This window comes from Zea mays, chromosome 1 (genome assembly GCF_902167145.1).
Source record: "Zea mays cultivar B73 chromosome 1, Zm-B73-REFERENCE-NAM-5.0, whole genome shotgun sequence".
NCBI lineage: Eukaryota > Viridiplantae > Streptophyta > Magnoliopsida > Poales > Poaceae > Zea > Zea mays.
In genome coordinates this window covers 221,191,333-221,207,689 of record NC_050096.1, presented here as the reverse complement: position 1 = coordinate 221,207,689, position 16,357 = coordinate 221,191,333, and positions in this window count along the sequence as shown.

The following is a 16,357-nucleotide window of genomic DNA, read 5'->3' as shown; positions in this document are numbered from 1 at the left end:
TGAAGTTTGCATATCTTTCCAGCATTGATCGGATCGACAAAACCCTCGGGTTGTATCATATACACGTCCTCATCAAGGTTTCCATTAAGGAAAGCTGTTTTGACATCCATCTGCCAAATCTCATAATCGAAATATGCGGCAATAGCTAGAATGATCCGAATAGATTTAAGCATCGCTACTGGCGAGAATGTCTCGTCATAGTCAACTCCTTGAACTTGTCGAAAACCCTTTGCAACAAGTCGAGCCTTATAGATGTGAACATTTCCATCCATGTCTTTCTTCTTCTTATAGATCCATTTGCATTCTATAGGTCTAACACCATTAGGCGGGTCAACCAAGTTCCAAACTTGATTTTCTCCCATGGAATCTATCTCGGATCTCATGGCGACATGCCATTTCTCGGAATCTGGGTCCATCATCGCTTCTAAATATGTTGCAGGTTCGTCGTTGTCTAACAACAACACTTCCCCATTGCCCAACAATAGCACTTCTCCTCGTGCCTCGCGAAGCCTTGCTGACCTTCGTGGTTGTGGTGGTGTTTCTCTTGCCATAGACGTCTCAACTTGTTCTGCTACATTAGCATCGCTTGTTGAATCTTGTCCCACTGGCTCATCCTGAACTTCTTCAAGATACACCTTTTGTTTACTTTTCTCTCTTTTGAGAAACTCTTTCTCTAAGAACACACCGTTCCGGGCGACAAACACTTTGCCCTCTGACCGGTGGTAGAAGTAATATCCCAAAGTTTCCTTTGGATATCCCACGAACATGCACTTGTCCGATTTTGGAGTGAGTTTATCCGACTGTAGTCGCTTGACGTAAACCTCACAACCCCAAATCTTCAGAAAAGACAAGCTGGGAGTCTTCCCAGTCCACATCTCATATGGTGTCTTAACTACGGACTTAGACGGTACCCTATTTAGTGTGAAAGCTGCTGTTTCTAGAGCGTATCCCCAAAACGACAAAGGTAGGTCCGACTGGCTCATCATTGATCGAACCATATCCAATAAAGTCCGATTACGTCGCTCAGACACGCCATTCCTCTGAGGCGTTCCAGGCGGCGTAAGCTGTGGAACAATTCCACAACTCTTTAGATGATTGCTAAACTCATGACTCAAATATTCACCACCACGATCTGATCGCAGTGCTTTAATTTTCTTGCCACGCTGATTTTCTACTTCATTCTGAAACTCTTTGAACTTTTCTAAGGATTCAGACTTGTGTTTCATTAAGTAGACATACCCATATCTACTAAAATCATCAGTGAAGGTTATGAAGTATTGGAATCCTCCCCTAGCTGTCGTACTCATTGGTCCGCACACATCAGTATGTATGAGTTCCAATAAATCTAACGTCCTCTCCGGTAAACCCGTGAAGGGCGCCTTGGTCATCTTACCAAGTAAGCAAGCTTCACATGTCTCGTATGATTCAAAATCAAACGAAGTTAAAAGCCCATCAGAATGAAGCTTCTTCATGCGATTCTCACTTATATGACCCAAACGACAGTGCCACATGTAGGTAGGACTTAAATCATTAGGCCGAGGCCTTTTAGCACTAATATTACAGATAGGTGCATCATCAAGATTTAAAATGAATAACCCATTCATAATGGATGCAAAAGCCACAAACATGCCATTCTTAGAGATCACACAACCATTGTTTTCACTCGCAAATGAATAACCATCCTTCATCAAACATGAAGGAGACATAATGTTTCGACTCATACTAGGAACTAGATAACAATTATTTAACTCCAAAATAAATCCTGATGGGAGGTGGAGTTGCATCGTCCCGACGGTCAACGCAGCAACTCTTGCATTATTGCCTACCCGGAAATCAACTTCTCCTCTTTTCACGCTTCTACTTCTTATCATTCCCTGCATCGAATTGCAAATATGGGCAACCGATCCGGTATCAAATACCCAAGAATTAATATAAGAATCAGCAAGAAAAATTTCTGTAATGTGAATAGCAAGTGTACCTGCTGCGGCTGTACCCTTACCGCCGCGATCCTTAATAGAGGCCAAGTACTGCTTGTAATTCCTTTTCCAGTGACCAAGTTCTTTGCAATAAAAGCACTCTGCATCTGCAGCTGGTCCAGCCTTGGGCTTTTGATTTGGCTTGGATACTGTATCCTTTGCCTTGCCCTTCTTCTTTTGAGATTTACCCTTCTTCTTAAAGTTGGGTTTGTTTTGGACCGCCATCACATGGCCGCTGCTGCCAGCGCTTTTCTTTATGTCCCCCTCTGCTGTTTTCAGCATGCCACATAGTTCATTGAGGCCCCTCTCCGCCCCATGCATATGGTAGTTCGTGATGAAGTTTCCATAGCTGGGCGGAAGAGATGCCAAAATGAAGTCAGTGGCCAACTCTTGGCTTATTGGGAAGCCTAGCTTCTCCAACCTCTGACTGTAACCAACCATTTTGATTACATGTGGCCCAACTGCTGCGCCTTCTGCTAGCTTGCATTCCAGAAAGGCTTTGGACACATTGAACCTTTCAGTCCTAGCCTGAGTCTGGAACATATCCTTGAGCGCCACGATCATATCGTACACCTCATGGTTTGTCTCAAACTGCATCTGGAGCTCAGGCTCCATGCAAGCAAGCATTAGGCAACTCACTTCAAGATTAGCATCCATTGCTTTCTTGTAAGCGGTTTTACAGCAGTTGCATTTTCACCAGGATCCTCTGGCAGTGGGGTGTCTAGAACGTCTTCCTTTTTTTCAGCCCTGAGAACAATTCTCAGGTTACGGATCCAATCCGTATAGTTTGTTCCATTTAACTTATCCTTTTCAAGAATTGATCGCAAAGTAAATGTTGGTGTGCTAGGTGCCATCTACAACAAAATAATGCAAAATACTAAGACAAAAATATCCATGACAGAGTAAATCATATTAAACATTTAATAGTCTACTCCCACTAAAATCAATATCCCTCGATTGATACTTAGTGATTCAGAACCCACAACTAACAAGTCTACTAGTGAGCTTTAGCATCACCGCTAGAAGACAAGGTAGATCGGTAAGCAACTCCTTGCTAATCATATCATATATATGACTCCTGTTGTTGGGTGACATCTCTATGTCTCGGCTCCCAACCTTATGCCTCAAAGTCCTTAACCATTAAGCTGACTTTGTTTAAGTTAACCAACCCTTTCTGCAGTTCGTATCCGATACAAACCTATCTAGTCAAGGAAAACTGGTGGCACCCTAATTTCATAGACCCACCACCAATTGTACAAGACTTATGATAGTGCAAGGTTTGGAGAGGCATTAAAGCTTAAACATTTATGAGGGATCGTCCTACTTATAACATCGCACGCAAGGAATTATATGCAATATAAACAAGTAGAACAATAAGAATGGCATTCACACAACAGTTGTGATTCGGTATGGCTTGCTGTCACATGGTGATCCCCATCTCCAATAATCTGTCCATCACGATGATCTCCATCTCCATGATCTAGGTATGCCATCCTCCAGGTGATGAGTCCTTCAAGACCTATCTAACGTATGCTGGTAAACAAATTACATATACGCTTTGGATCATCACATGTTGACACGCAGGTCATTACATTAAATTTGGACAATACATGTGGCTCCAGCCGTATTGCCCTGGTCACGACACGCAGGTCATGAATAATTTATTAACATGCATCATATACACAATAGCCATACCGATCACAAGATGTCCTGCAAAAACAGGTTAGACAAACACGTTTCTATACGTTCGCCACTACAGTAGATAGCCACGACGGAAATTCCATGCATCGTATGTATGGTCACAGGATTCCATGCATCGTATGTATGGAAATTCCACTGGAAATCTCATGCGGTTGATCAAATCAACCCAAATCCGAGACTTGCGACCCGAAGAAGATTACACTCATGACGTCGATCTGTTGCGTCAATCTGCTGGTTGTGTACGCAGTTAGCCCCGATGGTGATTCCAGCCGGTAGGGGCAAGTCGCGCATACAACAGAGAAGGACGAACTGATCTCTCCAGTCATATCCGATGTAATCTACTTCTACCCTTTATTACCAATTGATCTAATCAAACCGTGTATCAAGTAGATCCATCACATGAACCTAGATCCAGACCTAAAACTTACGCAGAACCTGCTTTGATACCACTGTAGGATTACGGGGAGGCTACGCTAGCGCAAAACAAAAATTTTCATCCCCATAATACCAAGAACTACTGCGGTTATAGGTCATGGAATTACCACTAGACGCGCAGAGCAGCGGAAGACGTCTCGATGTAGACGAACGCGTCGAGCAGTGCCGTGCAGTCGCCGGCGTCCTTCACGTCCTCGCACGGTTCGCCCAAGTGCTCCAGATGTAGCACCTCCGAGGTATCCACACGTACAGGGAGGAAGCGCCGCGTACCGAACTGCTAGGTTCGCGACGGCGGCTTGGCGAGGGCGAGAGGTGGGCGGCGGCTGTTAGTTCGCTGGTGGCGAATTAGGTTATCCTTAATCGCGCCCCCGCCCCTCATTATATAGGCGTTATGGTGGGCTCCTGACGCCGAGGCCCATCATTAACCCTAAAGCCCAGTCTAATTTCGGATCTAATCCGAATTAGGCTTCCTTCCCCTTAAGTGTGTGACCCTATAGGTTCACGTACAAATAGACATAGCCCGAGTACTCTTACTTGGCCCAATAATTGACAGCGGCCTCTAGCAAGACATGTCAACTCCTATGTGTACGTAAAGATCATATCAGACGAACCATTGCGACATTACGTACATGCTGTTCCCTTTGTCTCACGATATTTGGTCTGGCTCTAAGCTGACCTCTCTTTCTCGATACTGTGAATTGGAATCCTTTCAATGGTTAACTCTTAACCCTAGCACGGCCATGCATTTCTTGATCCAATCACTCGAGGGGCCCAGAGATATCTCTCTCACAAAGAGAGGGACAAATTCCATCTTGACTGACCATGCCTCATAGCATGCTTCCTGACAAACCCAAAACTACCTTTATAACTACCCAGTTACGGGATAGCGTTTGATAGTCCCTAAGTAAGTCAATTCACATCTTGAGAACATGCGACAATCTCAGGTCTAAGGATACAGTATTCATGTTGCAAGAAGAGAACTATATTACAATATCTCACGTTGGGTCGGTCCAGCCTCATGTCATACATGCGCCCACATTATTAGTTTAACATCTCCATGTTCATGACTTGTGAAATGTAGTCATCAACTAATACATGTGCTATTCATCGACTCTGACTAGGGACATCATTTAGAATAACCATATAAGTAAAGAATCTCACAAACAATTCACATAATTGCTAATCAATACAAGGTGCCTTCCATGGATATTCAATTAAGCAATATATATATATCATGGATACAAAGAAATATGCTCATCTCTATGATTATCTCTAGGGCATATTTCTAACAGTAGCCTCGTCATGCAGACTAGGAGTCTAGTCAGCAATGAAGTCTACTAGTGCCTAGAATTGGATAGATGATCTATGAACAAAGTCGATGACAAACTCATTGAGCTCTGCTACCCATTTCCCGATTCAGCCCGAAGCCTCCCTGTTTCTTATGATATCCTTAAGCGACTGAGACGATGGTACAAAGATGTTGTGGGATTGAAAATAGTGTCGAAACATACTTGAAGCCATTAGGACTGTATATATGACTTTTTCCATCTATGTGTAGTTTCTTTTGGATGGGCCCAATACTTCGAACACGAAGTAAACAGGCATTTGCCTTTTTATACTTTGTTCCACCACTTCTTGAACCAAAGTAGTACTCACATTTGACTGCGAAGCTAATACATAAGGCAATAGAGGAGCCTCTGGCAAAGGTAGGAGAGCATTGCCAGCTTTATCAGATAGCTCTTCATCTCTTCAAAGGCTTGCTGCTGAGAAGGTCCCCACTAAAAGACCTTTTGCTGATTTCAGGACTTCAAAGAACGACAAGCTTCATTCTGTAGATCTCGAAATAAACCTGTTTAGGGAAGCAAGTCTTCCTGCTAGCCTCTGAGCCATTTTCTTGACTTCGACGGCTCCATCCGAAGTATTGCTTCGATTTTAAGCGAGTTTTCTTCAATTCCCTTTGTTGAGACAATGCATCCTAGAATTTTTTTTTACTCCAAATACACACTTCTCAGGGTTCAACTTTAAGCCTTCCCTTCAAAAGCTAGCGAAGATTTCTTGAAGATCCAAGATATGATCTTGCTGCTTTGTGCTTCTCACAATGATATCATCAACATAAGTTAAGACATTTCTGCCCAGCTGCGAACTCAGCACCTTGGTTGTCATTCTGCTGAAGCTTCGACCAGCATTCTTGAGCCCCTCAGGCATCCGAGGTAGCAGTAAGTAACACTAGGGGTTATGAAGCTAGTCTTTGGCTCATCTTCCTTCTTCATCCAGATTTTATGGTACCCTAAATAGCAATCCAATAAATTCATCAGCTCCAAAGTGATAGCTGCATCCATTAGAGAATCAATTCTTGGCAGTGGGAATTCATCCTTCGGGCATGCTTTGTTGAGGTTTGTGAAAGTCGATACACATCCTCCACTTGTCACTGGATTTCTTAACCATGAATGTGTTGGCCAATAACTCTAGATATGCAACTTCTCTTATGACTCCGTCACTCAGCAATCTTTTCACTTTGGCATTTGCACCTTCGGCCTTGTCCTCAGACATCTTGCAAAGCTTCTGCTTCCCAGGCCTGATGCTTGAGTCAACATTTAGAGTATGCTCTATTATGCTTCTGTCAACTCCACACAAGTCATTTGCTGACCAAGCAAAGACATCCTTGTTGTGAAATAGAAACCTTCGAAGATCGTATTCTTGCTCTAAAGTTAGCTGATTATTGAAGAAAACCCTTTGGTCTACAACATCTTCACAGAGGAGAACTGGCTTTGGCTTATTCGTCGAAGATGCTTTCTCTTTTACTTGTTTTTCAGATTCCTAAGCATGTGCTTTACCTTTGTTTAAGTTATAGACAATCTTAGGTTCTTGTAGGGTCCCTTGTGGCCTTCTTGCTGCTTCATGGCTACCATAAACTGATATGACCCCTTGGTTGCTAGGTATCTTCATGCAGAGGTAAGCTAAATGCAAAACTGCTTCGAATAAGTTGAGAGTTCCCCTTCCAATGATTGCATTGTATGGGAATTTCATATCAACTATTACAAACATGACCTGCTCCGTTCTTGTATTGTTGACATAGCCGAAGGTAATGGGCATAGACAACTTCCTAGTGCCATCACTTGTTGCCCCCCGAAGCCATAGAGGGGGAAAGCTGAATCATGAACCTTGTCTTTGGGATCTTGCATTTGCTTGAAGGCTTTGACAATTATGATATCTGCTATGCTACCTGTGTTAACCAGGACATTGTGTACCATGAAGCCTTTTATGACACATGAGATAACCATGGCATCTCTATGTGGATAATCCTTGAGATGAAAATCGTCTTGAGAAAAGGTGATAGGAATATGGGACCACTTGGTCCAAATGTAGGGTCCTTGGATGCCTAAATGCTGCACCCTTAGTCAATTGAGAAAAAAAAGTATTTGGTGTATATTACAAAATCCTATCACATTAAAGGAACAAGGTATGATTCTAGCACTTAGTAAATTGTTTTTGTTGCTAACTATGTTCATCTAAGTGCTAGGAAACTCTCCAAGTCGAGACAAATTAGAGTGAAGAAGTTTGGCCAAGTTTGGCCAAATTTGCACCAGCCTGGGGAGCACCGGACATGTCCGGTGTGCAGCGGACAGTGTCTGGTGCCCAGGCTGGTTAGCTAGTCGAACAGGCCACTCTCGAGAAATTGGTCAGCGTGCTGGTTATAATTCACCAGACTATTCGGTGTGCACCAAACTATCCAGTGAGCCAGGAGGCCAACAGCTCTCGCCTGCGCCAACGGTCAGCGTGCAATCAACGGTGGCCACATGACAGTCAACAGGCTGCTCTAGACTGTCCGGTGTGCCGGGCGACCAAAGGATCCAACGGCTAACTCAACGGTCGACGTGGCTGGTGTGGAAAGGAATCGCACACTATTTAGTACCCGATGTGCACCGGACAATCCGGTGCACCCGCGTATAGAAGACAATTAGGGCCTTCCAAATGAAGATCAAATGGCTCCTTGGTTCCTTGAGGCTATAAAAGGACCCCCTAGGCACATGGAGCTATAACACAAACATAATTTAAGCATACTACAACTCCGAGACTCTACGACCATGCTGTTGTTTCATTATATAGAGATTTGAGCGGGTTCTTCGGTTCTTGAGCTGTGACTCCACTGTTTTGTTTCGTGCACTCTTTTCTTGACTTGTGTGCATGTTGTGATGCGATTGAGTTCCTGTGTGTGTTGCTACTCCCCCATTACTCTTGTGCTTTGATTAAGATCATTTGTGTAATGTGTGAGAGATTCCAACTTGTGGAGATTCCTCATAAAGGGGATTTGATATAAGGAAGAAAGTGGTGGTACTCAAGTTTGATCTTTGGATCACTTTAGAGGGCATGAGTGCAACCCTTGACCGAAGGTGGTCACCAGAACATGGAGTAGGCATTGGCCGAACCACGAGATAAAATCGTCGTGTCTCTTGTGCGTTTAATTTATTGCGATTGTTGACTTCTTGAGTTCTCTTTTTCACTTGAGGAATAAAATTGTCGTGCCTCTTTTTCTCTTGTCCTTAGCTTGATACACATTTAAAAGGAGCAATCAAGTGAAGAGCTCTCCTCTCTCTCCATCTCTACTCATAACAACTTGGTTTTAGCTTTCACTAACACTTATATAAACTAAGTTTGTCTTGTTTAGAGTTTATTTTTGTAGGATCACCTATTCACCCCCCTCTATTAACAACGGTATCATCTTATTTCTTGATACTTGTTGATCTTCTTGTGATCTTCATAATGTCTTCCTTTGAGGTGTTGCTTTCCTCAATGCCTTAGTAATCCAAGTAACTTTAGCATCCTATGAACTACAAACATAAACACTAGCAAACATATTAGCCCACAGGTTATGTTGATCATCAAACACCAAAACCTATTCAGCCAAATGGCCTAGGTCCATTTTCCTTACAATCTCCCCCTTTTTGGTGATTGATGACAACACAACCAAAGCAAGCAAATAATACAAACATTTGAATGAAATTATGCAATCTACTTGCTAGGATGCATGTTTGTCCCCTTAAGGTGAGATTATAGACTTAAGCATCCCCCTAATTTCATAATTCACTTACTTCCTATTTTAGACCAAAGAGCCAAAACCACTTAAAGGATCAAAATTTTAAATTGGTGGTGTTTGGTGTTTGATACAATTTTCATTGCTTTGGTCCCTACAACTTCTCCCCCTTTGGCATCAACCACCGAAAAGGAAGACATTAAAAGCACATAGGAAGCAAACAAGACTTGCCCTCATAAAAGATTTATCAAATAATACCAATTGAAGCACTCAACATTATTACTCCCCCTAAATAAGTGTTCTCTTTTAGAAAGAGTTTTCTCCCCCTTAGAGATGAAGAAATACTCCCCCTAACAGTGATCTTCTACCTAAGAAAAAGCATGTGAGAAATAGAGGTACAAGACATGATTTTGAAGACTAACTTCCCTTATGCATAGGTAACAGAATATGATTTAACAACTTATGCATGTATAGCAACACGGGAAGTAGAAGATATGAAATATAGTCTAATCAAATGATGGAGAAGACATGTAAATGATGCCAAATGTAGTCTCAAAGATACCAATTGAAAATCAATGGTGGACCATTTGAAGATCAATGCAGGCTTGTGAGACATAAGAATTCTTGTAGGTTTGCAGTGGAAGCTTGTTGTCTTTCTCCGGGGACTCCATTTTCCTTTCAATGAGACTACTAAATGAAATAGACTTGAAAACAGGTATTAGTCTCAAATACTTAGATTATAGAGTAACCTCCCCTTGAAAGTGTGCATATAAGTTTTGAATACTTGTAGGAGACATGCACTTTGATTTGATATCAAGAGGGGCAAATTATCCATAATCTAAGCTTTGGCACATATAAGTTAAATGATACCAATTGAAGCATAATTGAAGTATTATACCACTTGTAGTATTTCAAAATATCAATTGATGTATCATTTTCTTTAGGAATGTTAAATAAGTTATGTGTCGTGTGTTGGGGGCCTTCCTCTTCTGAAGGTTCTTAAAAACGTGACTAACCATATGTTTCTAGTATGACATGGATTATTACAGGGGGCTTTGGCTTCGGGATGAAGGTCTTCTCCCATGACAGGGTGAAGATGTAGCCCAAAGGAGATAAGAATGGATGATGAACCTATAGCCGAAGAGCTTCGGCTTGATGTGATGACGAAGACTAAGTATGATGATGACCAAAAAGGGACAAAGACTATTCAGTCCTTAATGATTTGTATTATGATTATAGATGAATGTCAGGGGCATAAATGTACTTTTACTCGGGTTGTGTCCCATGCCTGTAAATAGATGAACAGTAGCATCGTACTGTTCATGCTGATTTGTAATCACTCTCTCGCATCTTCACCTTCGAGCAAGCTGAACGTATCAATGTAATATTAACATTGTTAATATTCACATATGTTTTATGGAATGCAAATATAAATGAATTAATGAGATGCGGTTATCGTCTTTATCATTTCACATTCCTATTCACATACTATATGATGAAGGTATGTCCTTCTTGACCTTCCTCTAATGAGCATTATACCCATGTGGAGATAATGCTTCGGAAGACGAAGGTCTGTAATAATTAACATATGTGTTGCCTTGTTCTTGACCTACAACATTTGAGAACAAGTGACCAACACCATGCTTATCATTTTAAACCATGTAGGTTTGCTCAAAAGTATGAATTGAAAGTGAGCAATCCTACCATATGATTTACCTATTATGCATGCATTTAAACAAAAGTAAATACGAATTGTAGTATTAGGAATGAAAGGTAAAACTAGATTCAAGAAAAATAGATACGCAAATCTAAAACAGGAAATGCAACAAATCTAGTTACCTTAGTCATGGGTGGGGGAATTTGGGTCCAAAGTGTTCACTAACCCACTTGGCAATAGACTTGATCCAATATGATGTATCCCATGATATACATCCCAATTTTGCCAAGTCTCCAAATTCCCTGTAGTACTTCGGACTCCTCACTTCCCTCTCAGGATCCAAACCTTCTTAGTGCTTTCATGGTTGAAATAATCTCCTTTGGCACCCAGAGGCGTTTGGCCCCTTTTACTTTGTTGGCTTGCTTGTTGGTCTTCATTGCTATCACCTTTCCATTCTTTTTCTTTTTGATTAAGTATGATGTAGCAACCTTTTTATCCACCTTGTTGATGTAGGTTTTGGAGATTTTGCTTGTTGGCTTTTGCTTGAGCTTTTGCTTTTGCTTATCCCCGGTCTTCGCCTTGCACTGGAAAGACTTGTGGTCTTCTTTGTGACATAGCCTACAAATCACAGTTTCGCCCTCCACAGGATTGTTCACACCCGCAGTGGTGTTATCCTGAGGAGGTTGGATTTGTTTGGCTTTGCCTTTCTTGTCATACAAGGCCTTCCCAAGTCGAGCCACCTCTTGCTTTAATTGCTCATTCTCCATTGCAATCTCGTCTGAACATGTCTCTATAATAACATTGTGAACAAGAACTTGGTTGCAGGTGTTAGAATCATCAATTAAATCACAATAAGAAGTAGAAGCATCTTTCTTAATAATTTCAGGTATTTCAACCAAAGATACTTCTGGGGTGCTACCAATGTTTTCTAGCTTAGTAGTTAGCTCATTATTGTGTATGCTAAGAATTTCCATTTTCCCTAGCAAATTTTCAATAGCTTCTTGGGAGCTAGCTAACTTAGCCTTAAGTTTTTCATTCTTTTTAATAAGGCCATCATTGGTAGAAGTGGATGGAGCACTAGACTCTAATTGCTCGATTTTAGTTGATAGCTCACAATTCAAATTTGCAAAAGTTTCAAATTTTTCTAGCAAACCTTTATAATCATTTTGGGAGCTAATCAACTTATTTTTTAAGGTTTTAAGTTGAACCTTTCGCTTAGTACAAACATCCTGGAAAAATTTAACGGCTTCCGCAAGCTCATCTACGAAGGGCTTTCCCTCACCTTCATCATCACCACTACTTTCATCACTAGAGGATGGAATACTCATTTTACCTCTTGCCATAAGGCACTTGCGTGATGACCGTGATGAGCGAGATGAGGACCGGTGGCTACCGCGTCCTTGGAGGTTCATCTTCGCTTGTAGAATCATCCCAAGTTTTGACACTTGTTAGCGCCTTGCCTTTGCTCCTCCCGTTTTTGGGTTCGGCCATAGTTGGATAGCTGTCCCTAAAGTGGTACTTCTCCCCACATGCGAAGCATCCTCTCTTTCTTTGCTTTTTCCTGTCAATATTAAAGAGAAGATCCTCTACCTGCAGGGGCACACCCATTAGATTAACCTTGCGGATCATCCCCATAACCTTTTTGACGCGTCAGATTGTTTCTTCATCCTCGGAGGATGATGTTAATGGTTGATTATCTTCACCATCATCACTTTCTTCTTCCGCTTCTTCACTTGAGGAACTTGGAGTGGGGGCCTTCTTTTTTCCCTTCCTTTCATCACATGCAAAAGCATATGGCCTTGAGGAAGTTGGCTCCTCTCCCCAAAACATTTTTCGTGACATCTCAAAGGCCGCAATATTTTCCAATCACAATGGTCGGGTTCATTGTACTCAAGTCCTCCATATTGTGAAGAATAATGATGATGCTCCCATATCTTTGTTGTGGTAGCAGGGAGACAATCTTTCTCATAATGTATGCATCACCTAGCTTATTAATGCCAATAGAATTGAGCTCATTGATAATTAGATTCAAACGAGAATACATGTCTCTAACAAGCTCATTATCCTTCATAGCAAAAGAATTATACTTATTTAAGACTAGGCAATGTTTTTTATCACGGACATTGGATGTGCCGTCATGGAGCTCATGTAATTTTAGCCAAATCTCATTAGCAGTTTTCAATATAAAAACTTGATTAAAAATATCCATGCTAAGAGATTCATACAAGCAATTTTTGGCTCTAGCATTTTAATGAATTTCTTTTTCCTCACTCGTGGTGGGTCTCTCGGGATTCTTGGGTGGTTTCATCCCCTCACGAGTGACTCTCCAAACACCTAGATCAACGACCTCTAGGTAACAAGCCATTCTAGCACTATAATATGGGAAGTTAGTGTCGTCAAAGTGTGGTGGCCCATGGGTATCCATCCCCTTTCTCTAAAAAGTGTGGGCTCTTTTAGCGGTGAAGCTAAAGCATTTCAAACAAGCCAAACTAGGCTTTGATACCAATTGAAGGAAACGGGTGACACCTAAGAGGGGGTGAATTAGTACTTCTAAAACTTTCTCTAAACTAGGCCATAAATAAATCCCTAGAGCAAAACCTATGCAAATAAACAAACTAGAATGTGCAAACTAGGTTTTGTCTAAGTGTTGCTATCTCTATCGTAATGCCTAAGTTTCAATCCTCAACAATATAAGTATAAATGCAAGATTGAAACTTAAATACTTAATATAAATACGGAAGCTAAATAGCAAGGTAGAGATACAAACTCTCGTGGATGACGTTGGTATTTTTACTGAGGTATCTGGAACCACGCAAGGTCCCAACTAATCTTCGTTGGTGCCCCTACGCAAAGGAAAGCCCGCGCGAGGGCCAAGCACCTCGGTCGAGTAACTCCGTAGAGAGCCACGGGCTTTCTCCATGCGCAAGTGGTTCTCCGCTTTTGGCTCCTCTCGGATGCTCCCCGCCATCTCCACTAACGAGCTTCCGGCCGAAACACCGCGGGCCTCGTTCCCTCCAGTACACGGTGGTGGTCGTGACACAAACTCAGTTGTCATGGTCTCGCAAGACTCTCACCCCACTTGGTACAATTGCAACGGCTCACGCAAGAGCCGAGGGGTTATGTGGTTTTTCTTAACTCACTCAACTAACTAGGATTCACCTAGAGCAAGCGCTAAAGCGGTCTAACTAACCTAAGCACTTTGCAAAGCACCTACGTTAATCACCGAGTGATTCTATTAAGCACTTGGGCGTATGAGCACTTGGAAATGTCTATGCTATGCCTTGATATGTTGCTTGGGCTCACACACCTTGAAATGGCCGGTTGGGGTGGTATTTATAGACCTTAACACAAAACTAGCCGTTGGAGAAAAGCTGCTGCTCTCTGCTGTATACCGGACAATCCGGTGGTGCACCGGACAGTCCAGTGCCCCATGTCCGGTGTGCCTAGTCGTTGGACTGACACCGTAGGTGACCGTTGGCGCGCAGGCTTTTCACACCGGACAGTCCGGACTTCACACCGGACAGTCCGGTGGTCTTTTCTTCACAGTGCCACCTGGAACTAGCCATTGGGCTACTGTTCCTGGGTGCACCAGATAGTCTGGTACTCCTCAGCCGGACAGTCCACCAGTGGCAGCACTAGTCTTCATTTCTTGGACTTTGCTTGATACTTGTTGATCTTCTTATGATCTTCATAATGTCTTCCTTTGAGGTGTTGCTTTCCTTAATGCCTTAGTCCAAGTAACTTTAGCATCCTGTGAACTACAAACATAAACACTAGCAAACATATTAGTCCACAGGTTATGTTGATCATCAAACACCAAAACCTATTTAGCCAAATGGCCTGGGGTCCATTTTCCTTACAACAACTTCACCCTTTGAGACTAACATGTTTGCTTAAGTGATTTTGGTGTAGTTTCAAAGGTGAATGGAAAGGGAAATGGTGAACTTGAACAACAAACAAGGCTTCCACTACAAAACGGTATCATGTTCAAGTTGCCCTTGGTGTTCATTGCCTTCTTGCTTTTATTTCGCAATTTTTAGTGAGGCAATGAGGTTTTTTAGGCCACTAGTTTCTCTGTTTTGGTGCTTAATGCCAAAGGGGCAGAAATTAAGGCCAAAGCAACTGGATCAACTACCACTTGTGAATTTCAAAAATTATTTTGTTAGTACTTGTCTTTTGATCAAAACCCTCTTATTGCAAAACTACTCAAATTTTATTATGGGAAAAGGGGGAGTTTTTGGCTTTTGATCAAAACCAGTCTTGAAAAATGTTTTGATTTTCTAAAACAAAGTGTTTTTGACATAGAAGTAAGAAAATGAATTTGTATTGTGAAAATAAACCAAGTGGTGGCAAAATGGTCCAAATATGCCAAATCCTGTGATAATTCAATTGGTTTTTAGTTTGACTTCAATTTGCACATTTTGGCTCATAATTGGGTATGTTAGTATCTCTTTAGTTGCTTTTCGGAGTGTTGGCATAATTCACCAAAAAAGGAAGATTGAAAAGGAAATGTGCCCTTGGGCCATTTCTATTTAGTTTTGGTGATTAAATGTTCAACACATTGTGTTTTGACTAGCATCATCTTGTATGAGCAATGAACACATGTAGTTAAAGCAAATTGAGACAAAAATGCATTTGGTGTATATTGCAAAATCCTATCACATTAAAGGAATACGGTAAGATTCTAGCACTTAGTAAATTATTTTAGTTGCCAACTATGTTCATCTAAGTGCTAGGAAACTCTCCAAGTCGAGACAAATTAGAGTGAAGAAGTTTGGCTAAGCTTGGCTAAACTTGCACCAGTCTGGGGAGCACTGGACTGTCCGGTGTGCACCGGACAGTATCCTGTGCCCAGGCTGGTCAGCTGGTCGAACAGACCAATCTTGGGAATTGGCCAAGCGCTGGCTATAATTTACCGAACTGTCCGGTGAGCTAGGCGGCCAACGGCTCTCGCCTGCGCCAATGGTCGGCGCGCAATCAACGGTGGCCACGTGGCAATAAACAAGTCGTACCGTACTGTCCGGTGTGCCCGGCGACCGAAAGATCTAACGGCTAACTCAACGGTCGGCGTGGCTGGTATGGAAAGGAATCGCACACTGTTCAGTGTCCGGTGTGCACCGGACAGTCCGGTGCACCCACGGACAGAAGTCAACTAGAGCCTTTCAAATGAAAATCAAACGGCTCCTTGGTCTCTTGGGGCTATAAAAGGACCCCCTAAGCGCATGAAGATGTAACACAAGCATACTTTGAGCATATTACAGCTCTGAGACTCTGCAACCACGCTGTTGTTTATTAGAGCCTTCCAATTATAAATTAGAAGAGGGAATATCAAAATTCCCACTTTGGTATGTAAGAGTATGACGCGCTTGCTATGTTCATAATATTTTGAATCTCTCGGGTGGAAACTTTGCCTCAAGGGACAAGTATCAGTTCCACTGGAAACGGTACTTGGAAGCTTGAAATGTGGGGTCAATATTAAAACTCGACATCTAGGAAAAGACCGATTCTACGGTATTACATTAAGAATAAGCTCAATCAGAGCCTCAACCCAGAAAG